The 26,594-nt window shown below is 35.2% G+C and overlaps 1 non-coding gene across 1 annotated transcript; it reads right to left on the bottom strand.

Annotated features, from left to right (window-relative positions):
• Nucleotides 1-24,545: 24,545 nt before the first annotated feature.
• LOC139865192 (small nucleolar RNA R71) lies at nt 24,546-24,652 on the bottom strand. The gene has a single exon (XR_011764711.1). It is a non-coding gene; the product is annotated as a small nucleolar RNA R71 (small nucleolar RNA).
• Between the last annotated feature and the right edge of the window lie 1,942 nt (nt 24,653-26,594).

Genomic DNA, 26,594 nt, shown 5'->3' on the forward strand with positions numbered 1-26,594 from the left:
TTATTACGGATTATTATTAATTATTATTATTATTAAACCCTAATTATTATTATTATTATAATTAATTTTATTTTAACTTTTACTTTTTATTTAATTTATGTATTTAGTATTAATTAGTTTTATTAAATTGTAAAATTAGTAGTTTTATTAAATAAATAATATAAAAATAATATTTTTATAAAATTGTACTTTTTACAACTTTTTGTATATTTTTATATTTTGTCCCTTTTTAATCGTTGTAGCGTAACTTTTGTATTTTTAGCTCATATTTAGTTTTAAACTTAGATTTTGCCATAGTTATTTTTTACTTCTAGATTTTTAGGCTTTGCCGTAGAATTCCTTAAGTGCTTTTTCTTTAGACTAAGATTTAGGTGCTTTAGAATTTTGCGACGCCTTTTTAAGTTTTAGTTTCTTTTTAAGTTATTTCCATTTGGGATTTAGTTTTTCTTGTAAGCTTTAATATTTTTAGACGACTTTTACCTATGTATCAATTATCATTCCAGTTAGTAATTTCAATTTGCGATTATAATTTTAAGTTAGTTGTAGTAATAAGGTTAGGTTAGTCAAGTATTTTTAAGTTTTATAAGTTTCTTTTATTTTTTCCGTCACCTTTTATTTTTCAACCATTTTTTCTTTTTCGACCTTTTTCGACGAACTCTTTTTCTCTCTTATTTCTCGCCATTCTAGTTTTTAGGACATAGATTTTTATTCTACTTCTTATCTAAATTTCTTAAAATTACGAAAATTTATTTTAAGTGGTTAAATTAATAGACATCAAAATTTTCTGGTTCGTAGTAATAGTTGGATTTGTACGTGGACCGGGTTATTGGAGCCAAACAGTCCTCAATTATATTGAGACCAAACGAATCCTGCCCCTCTGCTGCATCTTTTGGCTATTCGAAACGTGGGCAAAATCAGAAAAGTCTATTAATTGGATAACTTATATAATTTTTCTTTCCTTTTTAAAAACTAATAGGATATTCAGTGAATGCACCGAGCAAGACGTTCACCACCTTTTGTACGTTCACCACCTGTAACTAGATCAAGACATTTAGCAAATATAACCGCCGTTGATTTTTCTTTAGAATCGTCATCCAGTCGACCCAGTACTTCAGTTCAAATTTCCGATAATCCATTTTTTGAACCCGACCTCACAATTGAGAATCCGGAGAATATTCAGGAACGGTTCGTAGATCCTGAACCACTAAACTTTCCTCCGGAACCACCAATTATTCAAACAGAGATTGTTGAGGAACGAACCATTAAATCAGAATCATCTAGTGATACCGATTCAACAAATTCAATTATGGAGAATCTGGAACCTTTAAGTATGGAAGACCGAATGAGAGCTAAACGCACTGGCCAAGGTCACGCAATTACTCATCCAGACATTAATGCGCCAGATTATGAAATCAAAGGACAAATTCTACACATGGTGACTAATCAATGCCAATTTAGTGGTGCGCCGAAGGAAGATCCAAATGAACATCTACGTACCTTTAATAGGATCTGCACACTATTTAAAATCCGAGAAGTGGAGGATGAACAGATATATCTCATGTTATTTCCCTGGACTTTAAAGGGAGAAGCCAAAGATTGGTTGGAATCGTTACCTGAAGGGGCGATCGATACATGGGACGTTTTAGTTGACAAATTTCTTAAACAATTCTTTCCTGCATCTAAAGCCGTAAGACTTCAAGCAGAAATTGTTACGTTTACACAGAAGCCAAATGAAACTCTATATGAGGCATGGACAAGATATGGAAAGTTGTTAAGAGGATGTCCGCAACATGGTTTAGACACCTGTCAAATAGTACAAATATTCTACCAAGGATGCGACATCACTACAAGAAAAGACATAGATATAGCAGCTGGTGGTTCTATTATGAAGAAAACCGAAACTGATGCTTACAAAATTATTGATAACACTGCTTCCCACTCACATGAGTGGCAACAAGAAAAAGATATCATTAGATCATCTAAAGCAGCTAGAGCCGATTCTAGCCATGACTTAGATTCCATTTCCGCAAAGATAGATGCTGTGGAGAGACGAATGGAAAAGATGACTAAAGATATTCACTCAATACGAATTAGTTGTGAGCAGTGTGGAGGACCACATTTGACAAAAGATTGTCTCAGTATTGAATTAACAATGGAACAAAGAGAGAATATTTTATACATAAACCAAAGGCCTGGAAATAATTATCAAAATAATTATCAACCGCCAAGACCGATTTACAATCAAAACCATAATTATAACCGAAATATTCCATACAACAACCAACAAGGTCCTAGCAATCAACAAGTATCCAATAATACTTATAATCAGCAAAGACCTAATTTTCAAAACAAACCACCACAACAAACCGATGATAAAAAGCCGAATTTAGAAGATATGATGACGAAGCTAGTTGAAACTCAAACGCAGTTTTTCACATCTCAAAAACAAACCAATGAACAAAATGCTCAAGCATTTAGAAATCAACAAGCTTCTATTCAAAATCTGGAACAAGAAGTAAGTAACCTAGCAAGGTTAATAGGTGAAAGAAAACCGGGAAGTCTACCTAGTGATACAAATGCTAACCCCCGGAATGAAACAGCTAAAGCCATTACCACAAGAAGTGGTACAACACTTAAACCACCTGAAATACCTGTAACTTCTGATGATGCTATTCCTACTCCACAAGAACCACAACCTGATCAAGATAAGGAAAAAGAACCGGTAGTTGAAAAGGTTAATGAAGATAACACAGTTAAGGATAAACCTTATGTTAAACCATATCAACCACCACTTCCTTACCCGAGTAAAATGAAGAAAGAGAAACTTGAAGCCGAGCAATCCAAATTCTTGGATATGTTTAAACAGATAAATGTAAATCTTCCTTTCATTGATGTGATTTCAGGAATGCCTAGATATGCTAAATTCTTGAAAGATCTAATCTCAAATAGAAAGAAAATGGAAGAACTCTCGGCTGTTACTATGAATGCTAATTGTTCAGCAGTGCTGTTGAATAAGATACCAGAAAAACTATCTGATCCAGGAAGTTTCACAATTCCATGTTTTCTGGGTAGTCTTAGTTCAATAGAAGCATTAGCAGATTTAGGTGCTAGTATAAATCTAATGCCGTATTCACTATACGCTAAACTAGACCTTGGAGAATTGAAACCAACCAGAATAAGCATACAACTAGCCGATAGATCAATAAAATATCCTAGAGGGATAATGGAGAACATGCTAGTTAAAGTTGGTACTTTAGTATTTCCAGTAGATTTTGTTGTTTTGGACATGGAAGAAGATTCTCAAGTTCCTCTCATATTAGGAAGACCATTCTTAAACGCGGCTAAAGCAATGATAGACGTGTTCGGTAAGAAACTGACCCTAAGTATAGAGGATGAAAGTGTTACCTTTTCAGTTGATAGAGCAATGCAACAACCACAATCTGCAGATGATACATGTTATTATATTCAAACTATAGATGCACATGCAGAATTATTAAAAGAATTTCCAGAATTACAAGGAACAAGAGAATGTTCTTTAGGAGAAGGTAATGAACCAATTGATGAAGCTGAAATGTTAGCTACACTTATAGCTAATGGATATGAACCAACAACAGAAGAAATTCAAATGCTAAAAGAAGAAGACAGATATCGATACAAATCATCGATAGAAGAACCCCCGAAATTAGAGTTAAAGCCACTTCCAAACCATTTGGAATATGCTTATTTACATGGTGAATCTGAATTACCTGTAATAATATCGTCTTCTCTTACTGAAAATGAGAAATCACAACTCATTTCTGTGTTGAAAGCTCATAAACCAGCCATTGCATGGAAGATTCATGATATTAAAGGAATAAGTCCTTCGTATTGCACACATAAAATCCTTATGGAAGAAGGTCATAAAACGTATGTGCAACGCCAACGAAGACTAAATCATAATATGCAAGATGTAGTTAAGAAAGAGATTATTAAACTGCTAGATGCAGGTTTAATTTATCCAATTTCTGATAGTCCATGGGTAAGCCCAGTTCAATGTGTGCCTAAGAAGGGTGGCATGACTGTCATTACAAATGAGAAAAATGAGCTTATTCCTACTAGGACTGTAACAGGATGGCTTGTATGTATTGATTATAGAAAATTAAATGACGCCACCAGAAAAGATCACTTTCCCTTACCTTTCATTGATCAAATGTTGGAAAGATTAGCCGGAAATAGCTACTATTGTTTTCTAGATGGATTTTCCGGATATTTTCAAATTCCAATAGCACCCGAGGACCAAGAGAAAACCACATTCACGTGCCCTTATGGTACTTTTGCTTACAAACGCATGCCATTTGGACTTTGTAACGCCCCTGCAACCTTTCAAAGGTGTATGATGGCGATTTTTCACGACATGATAGAAGAATGCATGGAAGTTTTCATGGATGACTTTTCAGTCTTCGGTGATACATTTAAATCATGTCTAGTTAATCTGGAACGAATGCTAATTAGATGCGAAAAATCAAATCTAGTACTTAATTGGGAGAAATGCCATTTCATGGTTAAGGAAGGCATCGTTCTTGGACATAAAATTTCAAAAGAAGGAATTGAAGTAGATAGAGCTAAAGTAGATGTAATTGCTAAACTTCCACATCCCACCAATGTTAGAGGAGTTAGGAGTTTTCTAGGGCATGCCGGTTTTTACCGACGTTTCATAAAAGATTTTTCTAAGATTGCCACTCCTATGAATAAACTCCTAGAAAAGGATGCGCCATTCATCTTTTCAGATGAGTGTATCAAATCTTTTAATATTCTTAAAGAGAAACTCACTAATGCGCCGATCATGATAACACCAAATTGGAATCTACCATTTGAACTAATGTGCGATGCAAGTGATTTTGCAATGGGAGCCGTTTTAGGACAAAGGATTGAAAAACGATTTCAACCTATATATTATGCTAGTAAGACGTTACAAGGAGCACAAACGAACTATACAACTACTGAAAAAGAACTCCTTGCTATTGTCTTTGCTTTTGACAAATTTCGATCATATCTCGTTCTAGCAAAAACGGTGGTCTATACCGACCATTCTGCTCTTAGATACCTATTTTCAAAACAAGATGCTAAACCAAGATTAATCCGTTGGATCTTACTCATACAAGAGTTTGAAATTGAAATCCGAGATAAAAGAGGAGCAGAAAATCTCGCCGCTGATCATCTTTCTCGTCTTGAAAATCCCGAATTAGAAGTTCTAAATGAATCAGCCATACAAGACAACTTTCCTGATGAATATCTATTGAAGATAGATTATAAAGAAATCCCATGGTTTGCAGACTATGCAAACTACTTAGTTTGTGGATTCCTTGAAAAAGGATTATCGTACCAAAGACGAAAGAAATTCTTCAGTGATATAAAACACTATTTCTGGGAAGATCCACATCTGTTTAAAAGTTGTCCCGATGGAATAATACGCCGATGTGTATTTGGAGATGAAGCTAGTAAAATATTAAACCATTGTCACACAGGACCAACAGGAGGGCATTATGGGCCTCAACTAACAGCAAGAAAAGTTTATGAAGCTGGATTCTATTGGCCTACAATTTACAAAGACGCACACCTTCTTTGCAAATCCTGTGATGCATGTCAAAGGGCCGGAAAAATAAGTCAACGTGATGAAATGCCACAAAATGTCATCCAAGTATGTGAAGTATTTGACATTTGGGGTATTGACTTTATGGGTCCATTTCCAAAATCTCATAATAATCTATATATACTCGTAGCCATTGATTATGTATCTAAATGGGCGGAAGCACAAGCTCTCCCAACTAACGATGCACGAGTTGTAGTCAACTTTTTAAAACGTCTTTTTGCAAGGTTTGGAACACCGAAAGCTTTAATAAGTGATCGGGGTACTCATTTCTGTAATAATCAACTTGAGAAAGTTCTTAAAAGATATGGAGTAACTCATAAAATCTCCACCGCATATCATCCACAAACAAGTGGACAAGTTGAAAATACCAACCGAGCTTTAAAACGTATTCTAGAGAAAACCGTAGGATCAAATCCGAAGGAATGGTCCATTAAATTGGAGGATGCACTCTGGGCTTTTAGAACAGCCTACAAAACTCCAATTGGAACCACACCTTTTAGACTTGTTTATGGAAAAGCATGTCATCTTCCAGTAGAAATTGAACACAAAGCATTTTGGGCTTTGAAGACATGTAATCTTGATTTACATGAAGCCGGACGTCTACGATTAAGTCAACTAAACGAATTAGAAGAATTAAGACATGAAGCATACGATAATTCGTTAATCTATAAAGAAAGAACGAAGAAATGGCATGATAAAAGAATCAGAAGTTCAAAAGAATTTAAAGAAGGAGACAGAGTTCTTCTTTTCAATTCACGATTCAAGCTATTTCCTGGAAAATTGAAATCAAGATGGTCTGGACCATTCATAGTCAAAAGAGTTTTCCCATACGGAACAATAGAATTAATAAATTCAAATGGGATTGAATTTAAAGTTAATGGTCACAGAGTTAAACATTACATACATGGTCCGATGGAAGTCGACAACGAAGTTAATCACAATTTTGACACCACAGCTAACTAAGTGTGGGGAGAATCAAGTCTTTAAAGGATAATATGTATTTCTGTTAGAATTAGATTGTCTGTTTTCGTGTAGTTCTCGAAAATGGAACCCGAATGGTCTTTCCCTAGCAGACCCTAAAGAACTAGTCTTCTCCCCCATTCTGAATTTTTATTTTTTTTAGGTTTTTACAAAATGAAGACTGCCTGTGAGCTAAACCATGGTCTAATGCTACACGCTTTGATCACTAAACGTAATAATGACATACTACCGAGTGAAATAGTATCAGTAATCAGAGAAAGAATGGACGGAGTTAGAAAAGAATCCAGATGCGAAGATAATAAGTTACAATTTGGTAAAGGAAAATCAAAATCCGCAGCGAAAAGAAGAGCACGACACCTAGAACGATGTCACAAATGCGGAAAATGGTCACATGGAGGTAAATGTTCAAATAATCAAACCTATTCAAATACCGAATTTGTTACTTTATGCAGAGACGGACCGTTCATATGTTTAGAAGAAAAGACACTGAATGCTCGAGGTTACGCCTATGTAGCCATGGAAAACCAATTAAACCGACTATCTTATGAATGGGATAGATCATATAACTAAGAAATCTATTTCACAGGTATGTCTGTACAGTTTTTATTTTATTTTTATTTTTAACCTTTTGATAATAAACGCTAATTTGTTCGCTAAAAAGTATTAAATTGGTATTAAATAAAATTAGGTTTGGCGACCGAAATTATTGATATCATTCAAAAATTTATTACATCACTGCGAAATTTAACGTTTATTCTTAAGGTATAAATATCTTTAAACAATCAACCCAAAATATTTCAAAAATTCGTCATGAGTTAAATTAGGTCTTGGAACCGAAATTACTTTACCGAAAAGAGGGGCGCATATTTTTGATAATATTTGATTGATTAAAGTAGGATAAAAAGACAAAAAGATTTTTAATTTTATTTTTTTTACCATGTTTTTAAAATTAATATTTAAATCTTAAATTAATATTGTAAACTTTGTAAAAACAATATTTTTAAAAATGTAAATATTTGAAAAATTAATATAAGTTTGGTGTGAATTTATAATATGAATTTTTAAATTAAGATTGGTGTGAACTTTTAATTTTTAAAATATAAATTTTTAATTTTATGCATTTTAAATTTTAAGTTTGGTGTGAATTTTTAATATTAATTTTGAATTTTATATTTAAGTTATGTGAATTTAAAAACAAAAATTTACTTTATCTCATTAAGTTAAGAATATGATTTTTAAAATTCGTCGTAAGTTGAAGACTAGGTCTTTGAACCGAAATTGCTTTACCCGAGGGAGGGACGAGAACTTTTATTATCATTATTTTTAATCTTATTGATTTAAAGTATGCCAAAAACATTAAAAAAACCCCAAAAATCTTAGCTTTTAAAACAATCGCTACAAAAAGACAAATTTTAAAATTTTGTCGAGGGACGAACTAGGACATCAATCCGAAACGACCTCGTCCTAAATAACAAGGGAAACAAAATTTTAAAATTAAGTACTTAATTGTTTTATAAGTTATTGATTATAAAAAAAAAAAAAAATATCAAACTCCGCGACTCGCGGAGTTTGAAGGGTTATTCACCGCGAGTCGCGGAGGGACCAAAACCCAGAAAAAAAAATAAAACGTAAAAACAGATCAGTTCACTCCCCACAAAAATACACTGCGAAGAACACAGCGAAAAAACCCCGAAAAACCCGAAAAATACACCCCAAAATCACAATTTTTAACCGTTAATCACCAAATCTTTTGCTAAAATCATGTTGAGAAGGATGCTATCTAAGAATTACTCAAGAAAAACGGTAAATTTCTACACCTAAACACCATTTAATCCGAAATTTGGTGTTCTTGAGTCATTTTTTTTCCCAATTTGATTTTGATGCTTTTTAGTGTAATTAGGCTTAAATTGTTTATGTATTATGCTTGTATAACCTAGATTGATGCTGTTTAACATGATTAGAAGCCTTAAACTTCAAATTTTGAATAATCTAGGGTTTGTGTTCTTGAGAAAATTTGGGGCTTTTTGATATAAACAGGTTATGGCAGATTTTTGTCATGAATTCTTGCTAAATTGAGTAGTGTAACATGTCTAGGTAGTTAAATGATCCAAACTTTGAGCCTAAACATGATTTTGAGAATTAAAGTGGACTTTTTCAAGTCTAAAATTCATGAACTTGATTTTTGAAAGATAATGCCATTTGAAACTTGTTTAATTGCTAGTAATGATTATTTTGACATGTTATTTGAGTTGAATGCTTATAAACTTGGCGAATATTTTCGTATATGCTTATTTGAAAAAGTGTAGATTTGATGAAAATATGAAAATAAGCTTAAGTTTGATATAAATTGATAATGTCATTGTAATTATTTTGATTGATGATTTTGCTGACACTAATGCATATTTGGATGCACAAAATTTGTATTTGATGTGTTTTGCAGACTGAAAGGGGTGAATCTTCATCCCAAGCCCGCAATGCTCCTGCTGAGAATTTGGAACAACAGGAGGTGGATAACTACTACAAGCAGGATATACCTCATCCAGTCATGACCTTTTCTGATATGCACTTGGAAGAGTTGCACCCGAACCTGAGATTTGACAGACTTTGGATAGATTATCCAAAATATCAACGGGGTTTGCATACTCTTCATTCTAAGGTTGTTGAGGTACCGAGGGTCATAGAATGGGGACCCTTAGAAGCTGTAGAATTGGCCGGGTCAATTAGGGAATTACTTGTACAGAGGTATGGTAATTCTTCTTTTACAGACTGGGTACGTTTATTCACCATGCGTAGACCTGTATATAAAGTATGGTGTGAAGAATTGTTATGTAGTATAGAGTTGAATGATCGGGTAGCTAGTTTAACCGATCGTTCTTTTATTAGATTTTTGTTAGGCGGTTCGATGCGCCACATGTCTATACTGGACATGGCTCAGGCTTTACGTATATATACGCCTGAGGAGTTAGCGTCTGCCGATTGTAGAGGATTGATACTAAACGGTAGAAAGATAGATGAAAATTTTGATACACACGGTGTGTGGAGTCAAATGACAAGCCATCACCGTTTCAAAGGGGGAAATTACTCTTATTTGGATATAGATAGAGCAGAATTAAGAGTGATACATAGGTTTTTAGCTAATTCGATTACACAAAGGGGTAAGAACAAGGAAAAAGTAAATGAACAGGATTTGTTTTACCATATGTGTATTCGAGACCCACAAAGCGCTGTAAGTATACCATATTGTGTGGGTTATTATTTATCAGCTATGGTTCGGGGGATGCGACCGCATAGCATAATAGGAGGTGGTATTTTTATTACTTTGATTGGTGAATATCTCGGTGTGGATATAAGTCGGGGGGGATTATTAGTAGAAGAACCGGAACCCCGCGATACTATAGGTTTAAATGTATACCATGGTGCGAAAGTTTTGAAGAGGCGAAATAACGCCGCAGTACGATACCATGGTAGACATCCACAGGTGGAGAGAAACCAGCAGCAAGGTAATGTAGGAGGGGGGAATGAGATGCAAGAAATGCAAAGGTTTATAGCTTCTCAGGAATACGAAAATGCTAGACAGAGAGCATTTGAAGATTGGCAAGTTCATCAGAACCAAATCATAGCTCATTGCCAACATATAGGTAAAAACTATATTCCTACACCGAAACCCATCTTCCCTCCCTGGTCTATAGAGATGCAGCCACCATATCCTACGTATAACCCTGCCGAAGCATTCTATAGCACCTATGGTTATGCCTGGAACCCCTATTGGTACCAATATCATCCTTAGTTTACTTATTATTTTTTTTTATTTTGTAATTTGTAATTATTGATACGTTTAATACTTTTGTTAATATTGTAATCATTTTTATAATTATCTAACTTTTATTCTTAGATTTTAATAATTTTTGAATGTGGGGTAATATACCAAACTTCAAAAATATGTATATATGTTTGCAAGTTTATCTTATGTACACAACAGGGTAAAACAACGCATTTTCAAAGACTGGCATTAAGTTCAGCAAAAGCAACTAATTTTGACGACAAGATGCAAAATATATGTGAAATAACAACAAGACGGAATGAACAAATGATGTGCACCATTTATCATTCAGCAAACAAACACCAATATATTTGGAAACTTTGGTAAAAATTTAATCATTTTCACACAAATCACCCTCAATAATTTAAATTGTTACTGATTTCTTGCAAATGAGGGCATTGCAAGATCTTAAGTGTGGGAAGGGGTTAAATTCTTTCGGATTTTAAAATTTTTATCTTAAACACTTGGTTACCATTAAAAATACTAGTAAAGCAGTAGTTGTATTAGAATCTAGTGCTCTCTGATAAAAAAAGAACAGCCCTAGTCTTATATACTGACTACCCAATTCTAGTAAAATTTTTCAAAATTTTCAATTAAATGAATTCAAAATCATGTTTATACATATTTATGAACGATAAAACTAGGTTTTAACACCGAAATTATTGTTACCTCAGAAAGGACATAAATTGAGAAACAAACTAAAATGTTAAAATTCATTTAAAATGGAATAGAGGACGATAAAAAGGAAAATAAAAGCCAAGTGTGGGAAAATTTACCAAGTTATCTTAAACATATGTCACATATTTCTGTAACAAATAACTAAAAATACTTTTGCTTTGGACTAAACTAAACTGTTTTACCCGATGAAAGAAAAGAAGAGATGGATCTACACGATGAATCAATTCCATCATTAAAAGGAAGTAAAGTCTTCCGAAAAAGACACGCGCTTCTTGATTTAGGTCATGAAGTTGTCGTCCAGACCAGCTGTAGGTTGACGAAAAATCTAGAAAAGTCATCACTAAAATCAGCAGGAAATCCACGGACCTCAGCATTAAACAGGGTCGCCAAGTGGTCAGATTTATCCTAACCATGAGAAGGATTTATCTCGTACAATGGGGGGGCACCATGCAAATTAGCTGGATAAGACTAATGAATCAGATCCCCAGAAAGGATAATCTCCTTAAAGATTAAAAATCAGCTTTTAAGACTGATATTACTCAATCCTAGAGATTGACCTTAAAGATTGAGAATTCAAACTCATGGAATTCAATGATATCTAAACTCGAGCTTGAACGAGAAAATATTTTGATCAAAATTATAAACCGATTTGTTTTCTGAAAACCCTATTTTCAATGCGTTCATTACCATTGAACGTAAAATCCTAGGAATTCACCTGGAATTCATTAGGTCACCTGAACTAAATCAGGTGTCAATCGTAAGAACGGTGGTTGCATAGTGGTCAAAGACAGGACCTTGTGCCATACCGAAAAATTATAAGGGTGAGCTTTACTATTGCTCCTACCAAGGATAGTAATTGCGTCCGACACGTTATAGACCATAATTAAAAGCATGTCAGGGGACATTGCCTTAACAGTTGCTTGTTCAACGCTTTCCTTTCAACCGGACGGTAGTTTACCGAAAGGTAATATACGGGACAAGTAAACTGGACGTGTTGCTTTCCAAATACAAGGTTAGCAAGTGGGTGACACAAAACCGCAAGTTTGAGCTAAAATTTTCAAATCTGAAACCCACCAAACCCACAAAAATATTTTGCAAACACCGGTAAAGGGTTATCCCGGAAAACTTATCTAGGGTAAAAACTAGATTTAATTTTCAAAAGATCAAATGTTTTCATAAAGATCCAATTTCCTTAATGGATCTAAATTTTTATAGTCATGTGGGACTGTAAACCATATCGTTACTACCATTGTTTATACCGCCGTATAGAAATCACTGATGTACAAAGTGTGAAGAATAAAGAAGTGATTCTAGTATTTCAAGACGATATTGCTTGAGGACAAGCAACGCTCAAGTGTGGGAATATTTGATAATGCTAAAAACGAACATATATTTCATAGCATTATTCCTCCAGAAAGACAAGCTTTTAGTTGCAATTGTTCTATTTACAAGTGATATTCGTTTAAATAATAAAAGGTGAAGACAAAAGACAGATTCGACGAATTGAAGACGCAAACGACCAAAAAGCTCAAAAGTACAAAAGACAATCAAAAAGGTTCCAATTATTGATAAGAAACGTCTCGAAATTACAAGAGTACAAGATTCAAAACGCAAAGTACAAGATATTAAATTGTACGCAAGGACGTTCGAAAATCCGGAACCGGGACCAGAGTCAACTCTTAACGCTCGACGCAACGGACTAAAAATTACAAGTTAACTATGTATATAAATATAATATAATATATAATTAATTATATTAATTATATATATATTATATATATATTATAAACCGTCGGTAAACAAAGAGCCAAACTCCTCTGAGCTGTAAAAGTAACCTCCGCGACTCGCGGAGTTTGAAGGCAAAAAGGCCGCGAGTCGCGGAGCCCCAAATTTCGAAAATCCCTATAAAGCTCGCGCATTCTGATCGTAAAAATTCACAAAATATATATCTCTCTCTCTCTCAATATATCGTATATATTTATATTTATATTTTAATTTTAATTTTAATTTTAATTATAATTCTAATAATAAGGGTATGTTAGCGAATGTTGTAAGGGTGTAAGTCGAAATTCTGTCCGTGTAACGCTACGCTATTTTTAATCATTGTAAGTTATGTTCAACCTTTTTACATTAATGTCTCGTAGCTAAGTTATTATTATGCTTATTTAAAACGAAGTAATCATGATGTTGGGCTAATTACTAAAATTGGTAATTGGGCTTTGTACTATAATTGGGGTTTGGACAAAAGAACGACACTTGGGAAATTAGACTATGGGCTATTAATGGGCTTTATATTTGTTTAACTAAATGAAAGTTTGTTAATGTTAATATAAAGAATTACAATTGGGCGTCCCTATAAATTACCATATACACTCGATCGGACACGATGGGCGGGGTATTTATATGTACGAATAATCGTTCATTTAACCGGACACGGGAATGGATTAATAGCCACTAGAATAATTAAAACAGGGGTGAAATTACATTCAAGGGTAATTGGTGTAATTGCTAACAAAGTAGTAAAACCTTGGTTTACACGCAGTTGATAACCTGGTGTATTCATTAAACAAAGTATTAAAACCTTGTTACAATTCGAATCCCCAATTAGTTGGAATATTTAACTTCGGGTATAAGGATAATTTGACGAGGACACTCGCACTTTATATTTATGACTGATGGACTGTTATGGACAAAAACCAGACGGACATATTAAATAATCCAGGACAAAGGACAATTAACCCATGGGCATAAAACTAAAATCAACACGTCAAACATCATGATTACGGAAGTTTAAATAAGCATAATTCTTTTATTTCATATTTAATTTTCTTTATTTTATATTTAATTGCACTTCTAATTATCGCATTTTTATTGTTATTTTATTTAATTGCACTTTTAATTATCGTACTCTTTAATTATCGCAAGTTTATTTTATCGCACTTTTATTATTCGCAATTTCATTATCGTTATTTACTTTACGCTTTAATTTAAGTCTTGTATTTATTTTTAATATTTTACATTTGGTTTTAACTGCGACTAAAGTTTTAAAATCGACAAACCGGTCATTAAACGGTAAAAACCCCCCTTTATAATAATAATATTACTTATATATATATTTGTATTTTTATAAAAGTAAACTAATATAGCGTTAAGCTTTGTTTAAAGATTTCCCTGTGGAACGAACCGGACTTACTAAAAACTACACTACTGTACGATTAGGTACACTGCCTATAAGTGTTGTAGCAAGGTTTAAGTATATCCATTCTATAAATAAATAAATATCTTGTGTAAAATTGTATCGTATTTAATAGTTTTTCCTAGTAAAATATAAACTATTTCGTATACCTTAGCTTTGACACCAAGTATTTTTGGTGCCGCTGCCGGGGAACTCTCTTAAAAGCCGGAAGCGCAACGCTAATATTAAAAAAAAAAAAAGAGATTTTTAGTTAACTTTTATTAAAATTCGTTTTTGTAAAAATACGTTTTAATTATTCAAAAATATAAAAAGAAAAACAAAAATATAAGTATTTTTAAGATTTTGTTAAATATTTAAGTTTTATAAGTTTCTTTATTTTTATTTTAGTTTATAAAAATATAAGTTTTATTTAAAAATCTTTTATTTATTTAAAAACAGAAAACAGAAAATAAAAAAAAAATAAATAAAGAAAAACGCGTAAAATTTCAAACTGCTCCAGATCTGAAATTCTGAACCCCGCGACTCGCGGGGTTTGATGCAATAAATACCGCGACTCGCGGAGACTTTCTGACAAGCGACAAAACCCTAATCCTGCATTTATTACGGATTATTATTAATTATTATTATTATTAAACCCTAATTATTATTATTATTATAATTAATTTTATTTTAACTTTTACTTTTTATTTAATTTATGTATTTAGTATTAATTAGTTTTATTAAATTGTAAAATTAGTAGTTTTATTAAATAAATAATATAAAAATAATATTTTTATAAAAATTGTACTTTTTACAACTTTTTGTATATTTTTATATTTTGTCCCTTTTTAATCGTTGTAGCGTAACTTTTGTATTTTTAGCTCATATTTAGTTTTAAACTTAGATTTTGCCATAGTTATTTTTTACTTCTAGATTTTTAGGCTTTGCCGTAGAATTCCTTAAGTGCTTTTTCTTTAGACTAAGATTTAGGTGCTTTAGAATTTTGCGACGCCTTTTTAAGTTTTAGTTTCTTTTTAAGTTATTTCCATTTGGGATTTAGTTTTTCTTGTAAGCTTTAATATTTTTAGACGACTTTTACCTATGTATCAATTATCATTCCAGTTAGTAATTTCAATTTGCGATTATAATTTTAAGTTAGTTGTAGTAATAAGGTTAGGTTAGTCAAGTATTTTTAAGTTTTATAAGTTTCTTTTATTTTTTCCGTCACCTTTTATTTTTCAACCATTTTTTCTTTTTCGACCTTTTTCGACGAACTCTTTTTCTCTCTTATTTCTCGCCATTCTAGTTTTTAGGACATAGATTTTTATTCTACTTCTTATCTAAATTTCTTAAAATTACGAAAATTTATTTTAAGTGGTTAAATTAATAGACATCAAAATTTTCTGGTTCGTAGTAATAGTTGGATTTGTACGTGGACCGGGTTATTGGAGCCAAACAGTCCTCAATTATATTGAGACCAAACGAATCCTGCCCCTCTGCTGCATCTTTTGGCTATTCGAAACGTGGGCAAAATCAGAAAAGTCTATTAATTGGATAACATATATAATTTTTCTTTCCTTTTTAAAAACTAATAGGATATTCAGTGAATGCACCGAGCAAGACGTTCACCACCTTTTGTACGTTCACCACCTGTAACTAGATCAAGACATTTAGCAAATATAACCGCCGTTGATTTTTCTTTAGAATCGTCATCCAGTCGACCAAGTACTTCAGTTCAAATTTCCGATAATCCATTTTTTGAACCCGACCTCACAATTGAGAATCCGGAGAATATTCAGGAACGGTTCGTAGATCCTGAACCACTAAACTTTCCTCCGGAACCACCAATTATTCAAACAGAGATTTTTGAGGAACGAACCATTAAATCAGAATCATCTAGTGATACCGATTCAACAAATTCAATTATGGAGAATCTGGAACCTTTAAGTATGGAAGACCGAATGAGAGCTAAACGCACTGGCCAAGGTCACGCAATTACTCATCCAGACATTAATGCGCCAGATTATGAAATCAAAGGACAAATTCTACACATGGTGACTAATCAATGCCAATTTAGTGGTGCGCCGAAGGAAGATCCAAATGAACATCTACGTACCTTTAATAGGATCTGCACACTATTTAAAATCCGAGAAGTGGAGGATGAACAGATATATCTCATGTTATTTCCCTGGACTTTAAAGGGAGAAGCCAAAGATTGGTTGGAATCGTTACCTGAAGGGGCGATCGATACATGGGACGTTTTAGTTGACAAATTTCTTAAACAATTCTTTCCTGCATCTAAAGCCGTAAGACTTCAAGCAGAAATTGTTACGTTTACACAGAAGCCAAATGAAACTCTATATGAGGCATGGACAAGATATGGAAAGTTGTTAAGAGGATGTCCGCAACATGGTTTAGACACCTGTCAAATAGTACAAATATTCTACCAAGGATGCGACATCACTACAAGAAAAGACATAGATATAGCAGCTGGTCGATCTGAAACTCTACGGCTCTCTGTGGCGGTAATCCAGGTAATTCTTCAGGGAAGACATCGGAAAATTCGTTCACAATTCGAACGTCGTTCACGCTCTTCACCTCAGTTTCTACCGCTTTCACATGTGCTAGGACAGTAAAACGTCCCTTCTTCATAATCTTTTGCGCTTTCACACAACTAATGAGGTTCAACTTCGAGGTACATCTCTCTCCATAGATAACCAGTGGTTCGCCATCTCCTTGTGGTATGCGAAGTGCTTTATCTCCACAGATAATATCGGCCTTTATCTTGCTCAACCAATCCATATCGACGATCACGTCAAAACTTCCCAGTTTGATAGGTATCAAGTCAATTTCGAAATCTGCACCAGCTATGTTGATAATAGCTCCACGACTAATATGGTCAACCTTTTCAAGTTTTCCATTGGCGACCTCGACAAGCATACTTTCTTTTAACGGGACTAATGACTAATTAATCTTATCGCAAAAATGTCTACATACATAACTCCTATCCGCACCAGTATCAAACAAGACAGAAGCTAAAAGATTGTTGATTGTGAATATACCTGTCACCAAGTCGGGGTTATCGCGTGCATCCCTTGCATTAACATTAAAAGCTCTACCACGGGGTGGCCCGCCATCTTTTCGCTTGTTTGGGCACGCATTTCTAAAATGGCCCGTCTGTCCACATTCGTAGCACTTCTTTGGCCCATTGGTGTTCGGCTTCCCATTCAAAGTGGTGACCTTACAGTCTTTTCCGATATGCCCAGACCGTTGGCACTTCTCGCAGACAACATTGCAATACCCAGTGTGGTGTTTGTAACACCTCTTGCATTGTGGTAAGGTTCCTTTGTAGTTCGGGTTGGAGTTGGTGTTGTTGTTGAGGTTTCCACCGTTGTTGTTTTGCCTCTTGGCGGGGGTCTGGTCATAGGTTCTCCCCCTGTAGTTGTTGTTGTTGTTGTTATTATCCCACTTTTGCTTTTCACTACTTCCAGCTTCAAACTTAGCCTTCTCCGGCTCATCAATAAGAATCTGATTCATGAGTGTATGTGCCATGCGCATTGCTTCGGGAACATTCGGTGGTTTGGATGAGGTGACGTTTCCTTTGATGGACTTAGGGAGTCCCCAGAAGTATCTCTCCATACGCTTGAATTCCGGGGTGACCATTGTCGGACACATAAGAGCTAGTTCCAAAAATCTCCTGTTGAAACCATCAAGGTCATTCCCAACGGCCTTTAACTGCATAAATTCGATTTCCATCTTCTAGACTTCGGTTCTCGGACAATACTCATCAATCATAGCAGCCTTGAATTCCTCCCATGGCGTAGCATACGCCTCGTCAATGCCCTTCGCTTGAGCTAACGTGTTCCACCACGTTAGCGCGCCGTCAGATAGCGTGCAAGATGCAAACTTGGTCTTGTTGTCCTCTGAACAGTTGCTAACTCGAAATACTGATTCAAGTTTCTTGAACCATCTGGTGAGACCAACCGGTCCCTCAGTACCGCTTAAGTTATGCGGTTTGCAGCTCTGGAATTCCTTGTAAGTACACCCATTTCGAACGGGTGGGATAACTGGTGGGGGTGGTGGTGGAGCTTGAAGATTTCTTTTTGCTAGGGCTGCAGCGACCCGTTCGTTGATCATGTCCTCAATCTGGGCTGCGGTAGGGGTGGATCTTCCGTTGGCCATGGTATTCTAAACAAACATTTTGACTTAAGTCAAAATCCAGCATTCAATATGTAATAATATAGTATATAGTAACCAACATGGAATCAAAACATCACATGTTATTAAATAACGCATCTAGGTACAAATACCACAGAATCATTGTACAGTAATGTAAATAGAACATCGTGCAAGAATTAAATAACGCAAAATTCTATTCATTAATAATAATAAGTTTCATACATCTGAATAAGTCCGTACAATACATGAGTAATACAATAAACTACAACTAGATTACATAACGAAATCTAAATACAAAAGTCCTACGGTGGAGGTGGGTGTAGGATGTCCGAAACCTGGGACAGCTGGTCCTCAAGCTCAGTGACCCGAGCTCGGAGAGTCTCAATCTCCCGCCTCAGTTCCTCGTTAGAGGGAGATGGTGGTGCAGGTGGTGCCGGTGGTTCGGATGGTGCTGAAGTAGATGGTCCAGCTCCGGATGTAGACGGTACGTCCCTAGATGGGAATGGTCCGTATCTAAATCTAGGCGGTACGGTTCTAGGAATAGTCAATACGTAACGGGGAACCTTACGTATCTGTGGGTCGGCAGGGTACGACACAAGCCGCTTACGGGCAGTAACCCTCCGACGCCGATCAAAAGCGTCAGTGAAATCACGACCTCCATTCACCCCTGGAATAACGGTGCCATCAGGGCGGTACCACTTCTTCGGCGGGGTGGAGGGTGCCTGAATAGGTACGTCAGCGGGATCCTCATCATCACTGGAGTCATCCGAAGAGGTGTCGTCTGATGGAGCATCAGTGGAAGACCCGTCGTCTGAATCATGTGGTGGCGACACGGGTGGCTCAACTGGCAGTCCGAAGGCGGCCAACATCTGTCTGTGTCTGCCTGGCGGAATCAGCACTAAACGTTCGTCGGGAGTGCGTCGGCAAGGCGTGCGCATGTGGTTACGAAACGGCCCTTCCCCGAACTCCACGAGAATCTCAATCCCACCGATGCGGGGCTGTGACCTCGAGGGTCCGGGAGCAGATGGAGCTGGAATCTCCGTAGGGTTAGAAGTGGTCACAGGTGTCGGCGCACTACTACTCGCTCCGGAAGACGAAGCGCTGGGATCACTAGTGGGTAACCGAACCGGTGTATCAGCAACAGTAGCAGGTGGTGTGGTGGAGTCTGAGTCTGAACTTCCCAAAACGCTAGCAGGTGGTACATCCGACATCTGAACAAGGAAAAATAAATTTTCCATGTCAGTAAGTCATAAGCAAGCACGTATTAGGCCAACAGTTTAAATCATGTATAACAATAAGTAGCATGGCAGTAATAACGAATCGTACAGAAGTAGCATGCAATCGAAAGCAAGTAATATCATGCAGTAGTGAAATCATGTAGTAGCATACGGCATATAGCAGTAAAAGTAAGCAGCAGCATGCAGTAAGTTCAGCAGAAACAAGTAAACTAGCAAGTTGTAGATTAGTCCTATTAGTGAATCCTACTCGGGTCGGTCTTAGACTCACTAATGCAACCTAATTCCCTACAACCAATGCTCTGATACCAAATGTGATGCCCCGTACAAAACCATAGTGTACGAATCATCAACAACAGGATCATTACAAGGTTAAGTACTATATGTGTTTTCAAAAAGAGTTTGCATTCATTAATAAAGTGATGTCTAAACCAACATCGAATGTTTTACAATCCAAAAGCATGCTTCACTAAGTAGAAGCAAATAATAAGTGTACGTGACCACAATGGTCGTTACAAGTCATAGTTCAAAAGTACTAAAGTTTGAATGCAAAATAAAGTAGTTCATACGATAACAACTCTAAGCAGCGGGTGTCTACAGCACGACTAGTACACAGCGGAAGCTAACCTCAAGCACCTGAGAAAAACATGCTTAAAAACGTCAACACAAAGGTTGGTGAGCTATAGTTTAAGTGTAACAGTATGTAAGGTAGGCCACGAGATTTCAGTGCTACAAAGAGCGTTTCAAAACAGTATGATAAAGTATATGTTAACCGTGGGCACTTGGTAACTAACTTAACATTTATACCCCCTGAAAGTACACTTGGCAAGTGCGTATGTTTACGAAGTATTAAATACTCGTTAAATGCTAGCGCTACTAGCCCGAGTGGGGATGTCAAACCCTATGGATCCATATCTAAGATTCGCGTTCACGGTTCAAAAACCAATAATTAAACGTTACCGAGCTAAAGGAAATGTTTATGCTGTTGTATAACCCACACATATATAAAGTTTAAGTACTCGTGCCTAGTATGTAAAACATAAAATCCACATGTATTCTCAGTTCCCAAAATAAGTTAAAGTAAAAAAGGAATGCTATAACTCACAATGATAATGTAGTCGTAAAGTCGGTTCGGAAAAGGTGTGCAAGTAAACCGTCCGAAAGTCCTCAACCTAAGTCAAATAGTACTAAGTCAGTAAATTGTATTAATAAGTTTAAAAGTATGTAAATAAGGTCTTAAAGGTCATCATCATTCATCATCAAACAAAAGGCGTAAAGTAAGTTTCGTTTATGAAAGTAGTTTAAAACAAAGTCTGACTTCAGTCAGTCACCACGGCCTCTACCCTTACTGAATTAAGGTGAGACCAGTGGCCATGGCTCCGTATATGAGTCCTTTAAGTGTGGTAAAATTTACAGAAGCAAACTCGTCTTCATTTGACCGTGGTGACGGTTTAAGTGCGAGTAGGTCAGAAATTTCTGCACAACGTTAAAGGACATAGTGACGATCGGAGGGCCATAAATCCTAAAACGTAACTCGGATTAAGACGAGTCCTATATGAAAAGTTATCTACTCGAAAAGATATATTTGAAAATAATAACCACAACAGCCCAGGCCTATTAGTCAGTTACAGAATCAGCAAAACAGTAGGGTTTGGACAGAAGCAGTAAGTTTAAGTGAGTTCCGGTGGTCTTGGTGCTTGATGTTCATCATGGTTCTCATCCTTGATGCATATAGCTTCAAGTGTACAACTCATTGATGTGTCTACATCATCTCAACCAAGTCTTGACCATCATAACACTAGTGCAAGTCTAAGACATGAAGCACAACTCACTTAAGAGTTGCATGTAGTTTGATGAACCAAAGTTACATCAAAGTCTTAGGTTTGACACTTACATGAACTATAAAAGAAATATTGAACTATAAACTTGAAAGTAAACTAACTAATCAAGATCTTAAGATGTAGAACATAGTTATTAGTTAGATCTTGAAGATTCAAGACCCAAAAGTCTAGATCAAGCATAAGTATATAAAGTTATATTTAAAGAAAACTTATTTATATGTTCTTGGACTTTTAAGTTAACTTTTAGTTCCAAGAGATATGAGATCAAGACTAACTTGTAGTACTTGACCATTTAAACTAATTACATGAAAGTAAAGTGCAAGAAGAAGTAAACTAAGTAAACAAGTAAATTATTCATGGTTGTTCATACTTTAAAGATTCAAACCAAAGTTTGATCTTTAGAAAGTAAACTTTAAAGTTTACTTCATGAACTTCAAGTATGAGTTTAATCAACACATGAACTTGCAATCTTTTAAGAAAGTATATGTAGAATCATAACTAGTAAGTTATGTTCTTGAGTGTTCTTGATAATTACAAGATATTATGAAGAATCAAACTAGTAAGTTTGATCTTGTAGCTAGTAAAGAACAACTAACAATTATATGTAACAACTAACAACAACAAGTAACAAAAGATGATGATGATTCAAGGGTGTTTGAATTCGGTTTTGGTTAAAGAAAAAGAAGAGAAATTAAAGCTTGTTACTTACTACAACTAGAGAGAAAAGAGAGAAAACTTGGAAGTATTTTTGTGTGTGTGTTTGAGAGTGTAACAAGTGAAGTAGTATTACATAAAATGAAACAAAAAAAGGCACTCCCAAGGCCTAAACCATTCGGCCAGCAGTAGCTCACAAGGAGGGGAGGGCTTTGTTTGGTGGTCTCTAGCATGTAAAGCTTCAAAAGTTGGTTACTTGGTGTGTTTACATGGGAATGGCAAGTTAACTAGATTCCTAAACAAGTTAACTAACTAGTTACCAACAAATTTGATACTTACATGCAAGAATGGGCTAACTAAGTCCACTTAAAAGGTAGGGTGGGCTTATAAGCCTTATTCATGATTCCATTTACTTTAAACAAGCCCAAGTTCAATAATTCACAAGTTAAACCAATTAAAGCCCAAGTAACTAACTAATCACCATAGTTAATTAAAATGATTAATAAAACTAATCATGAATGTAAATAATATCTAAAAATATTATTCGTGAAAGTTCCGGGTGTCACAAAGACGTTTCGGGCAATTAAAGTCAAGTTCGGGCAATCATGGCAACATGTAAATGTAATAACATACATTCGTTTTATCACACGTATTAATAATAACAATTATTAATAAAATAACGTTGGAAAATCCAGGGTCTTTACATATCATACTAAGACTTGACCTAAGTTAGTTATTTATATCGACCTGCTTTATTTATAGGTCGGCGTTGTGATCATTCCTGATCACTTTACTTCATTTGCTGTTCGCATATTTGTGTGGTTACTTCATTTGCTATTAAGGTGAGTTATGGTCCAATTTTTCTATTTTAACTCTTTTGGGATGAGAATACATGCAATTTATTTTATATTTTGGACATAAGTGGAAGTCGATTTAAATTATTCATTGTGAGTTGAACAAAAATATTTCCTAGTCTGGTAACTGTAATCACTGGTTTCTACTGGTGAACACGAATCCTACGGATAGATCTATCGGGTTTGACAACCCCATTTCGAGCTAGTCGCGCTAGCAATTTATAATCAGAATGTTTAGTACTTCGTATTTAGTTGAAGATACACTTGTTCGGTGTATATTATTTATTGTGCTTGGCAAAGGTAAATAAATGGTTAAGTGGTTACCAGGTGGCTCACGAAAAATGGAATAATGTTTTTATATGTTTTCTAGCATATAATTTTGTGGTCCAAAAAGGAGTTTTTATGTTTTCAAACATAAATTTTTATGGTTTACATTAAATATTGTTTGCAGTATTAAACCTATAATTCACTCAATATTTTTGTTGACAGTTACTCGCATGTTTTATTCTCAGGTTCATGATTGATTGCTTCCGCTGTGCTTAGAGAGTCTGCATATTTATGATGGCAGCTTTTGTTATACATTAACTTGCATTCTATTTTGATACATTAAATTGTTGACATTGTTTGGTCAACTTTTGGTTAAAGTATTTATGTATAGTTTTTCTAAACTTATACATTTTGGTAGGTTTCCTTTATAAGAAATCATTTTTAAATAAAGAATGCAAGGTTGTTTTATTAAATTCATATAGAGTTTCGATCAAGCTGTGGGACCAAGATAACGATGGTCGTCAAGTGTACTTTGACGGGTCGTTAAATTCACCACCTTTCATACGTTCACCACCTGTAACTCGATCAAGACATCTAGCCAATATTGTCGCCATTGATTTCTCTTTAGAATCGTCATCTAGTCAACCAAGTACTCCAATTCAAATTTCCGATAATCCATTTTTTGAACCCGACCTCACAATTGAGAATCGGGAGGATATTCAGGGACAATTCAGAGATCCTGAACCACTAATCATTCCTCCTGAACCACAAATTATTCATCCAGAGGTTGTCGAGGAAGAAACCATTAAGTCAGAATCCTCTAGTTATTCAGATTCAACAAATTCAATCATGGAAAATCCGGAACCTCTAAGTATGGAAGACCGAATAAGAGCTAAACGCACTGGCCAAGGTCACGCAATTACTAACCAGACATTAATGCGCCAGATTATGAAATCAAAGGAAAAATCCTACACATGGAAACTAATCAATGCCAATTTAGTGGTACGCCAAAGGAAGATCCAAACGAACATCTTCGAACCTTTAATAGGATTTGTACTCTATATAAGATCAGAGAAGTTGAGGATGAACAGATCTATCTCATGTTATTTCCCTGGACTTTAAAGGGAGAATCCAAAGATTGGTTAGAATCGTTACCTGAATGAGCGATTGATACATGGGATGTCTTAGTTGAAAATTTTCTTAAACAATTCTTTCCGGCATCTAAAGCTGTGAGACTTCAAGGAGAAATTGTTACGTTCACGCAAAAACCAAATGAAACTCTATATGAGGCGTGGATAAGATTTAGAAAGTTATTGAGAGGATGTCCTCAACATGGTTTAGACACTTATCAAATAGTGCAAATATTCTATCAAGGATGCGACATTACTACACGAAATGACATCGATATAGCAGCTGGTGGTTCCATTATGAAGAAAACCGCAACTGAAGCTTACAAAATTATTGATAACACTGCTTCCCACTCACATGAGTGGCATCAAGAAAAAGACATCATTAGATCATCTAAAGCGGCTAGAGCCGATTCTAGCCATGACTTTGATTCCATTTCCGCAAAGTTAGATGCTTTCGAAAGACGAATGGAAAAGATGACTAAAGATATTCACGCAATACGAATTAGTTGTGAACAGTGTGGAGGACCACATTTGACAAAAGATTGTCTCAGTATTGAACAAACAATGGAACAACGAGAGAATGTTTCATACATGAACCAAAGGCCTGGAAATAATTATCAAAGTAATTATCAACCGCCAAGACCAAACTACAATCAGAATTATAACCGAAATGTTCCATACAACAACCAACAAGGTCCTAGCAATCAACAAGTATCTAACAATACTTACAATCAGCAAAGACCTATTTTTCCAATTAAACCACCACAAACCGATGATAAAAAGACAAATTTAGAAGACATGATATCGAAGCTAGTTGAATCTCAAACGCAGTTTTTCACATCTCAGAAACAAACCAATGAACAAAATGCTCAAGCATTTAGAAATCAACAAGCTTCTATTCAAAATCTGGAACAAGAAGTAAGCAACCTAGCAAGGTTGATAGGTGAAAGAAAACCGGGAAGTTTACCTAGCAATACAAATGATAACCCCCGGAATGAAACAGCTAAAGCCATTACCACGAGAAGTGGTATTACACTTAAACCACCTGAAATGCCTGTAATTTCTGATGACTATATTCCTACTACACAGGCACCACAACCTGAACAAGAGAAGGAATCGGAACCGGTAGTTGAAAAGATTAATGAGGATAACACAGTTAAGGCTAAACCTTATGTAAAACCATACCAACCACCGCTTTCTTACCCCAGTAAAATGAGAAAAGAAACACTTGAAGCCGAGCAATCCAAATTCTTAGATATGTTTAAACAAATAAATGTAAATCTTCCTTTCATTGATGTGATTTCAGGAATGCCAAGATATGCTAAATTTCTGAAAGATCTAATCACAAATAGAAAGAAAATGGAAGAACACTCGGCTGTTACAATGAATGCTAATTGTTCTGCAGTGCTATTGAATAAGCAACCAGAAAAACTCTCTGATCCAGGAAGTTTCACAATTTCATGTTTTCTGGGTAGTCATAGTTCAATAGAAGCATTGTCAGACTTAGGTGCTAGTATAAATCTAATGCCATATTCATTATACGCTAAACTAGACCTTGGAGAATTGAAACCAACAATAATAAGCATACAACTAGCCGATCGATCAGTAAAATATCCTAGAGGGATAATGGAGAACATGCTAGTTAAAGTTGGTACTTTAGTATTTCCAGTAGATTTTGTTATTCTGGACATGGAAGAAGATTCTCGAGTTCCTCTCATATTAGGAAGACCATTCTTAAACACGGCTAAAGCAATAATAGACGTGTTTAGTAAAAAACTGACCCTAAGTATAGAGGACGAGAGTGTTACCTTTTCTGTTGATAGAGCCATGCAAAAACCGCAATATGCGGATGAAACATGTTATTATATTCAAACTATAGATTCACATGCATAATTGTTACAAGAATTTTCAGAATTACAAGGAACGGGAGAATGTTCTTTAGGAGAAGGAACTGAACCAATTGATGAAGCTGAAATGTTAGCTACACTTATGGCTAATGAATATGAACCAACAACAGAAGAACTTCAAATGTTAAAAGAAGAAGTTAGATATCGATACAAATCATCGATAGAAGAACCACCGACATTAGAGATAAAGCCACTTCCAACCCATTTGGAATATGCTTATTTACATGGTGAATTGTAAGACCCG

The sequence above is a fragment of the Rutidosis leptorrhynchoides genome, chromosome 8 (assembly GCF_046630445.1).
Source record: "Rutidosis leptorrhynchoides isolate AG116_Rl617_1_P2 chromosome 8, CSIRO_AGI_Rlap_v1, whole genome shotgun sequence".
Classification (NCBI taxonomy): domain Eukaryota; kingdom Viridiplantae; phylum Streptophyta; class Magnoliopsida; order Asterales; family Asteraceae; genus Rutidosis; species Rutidosis leptorrhynchoides.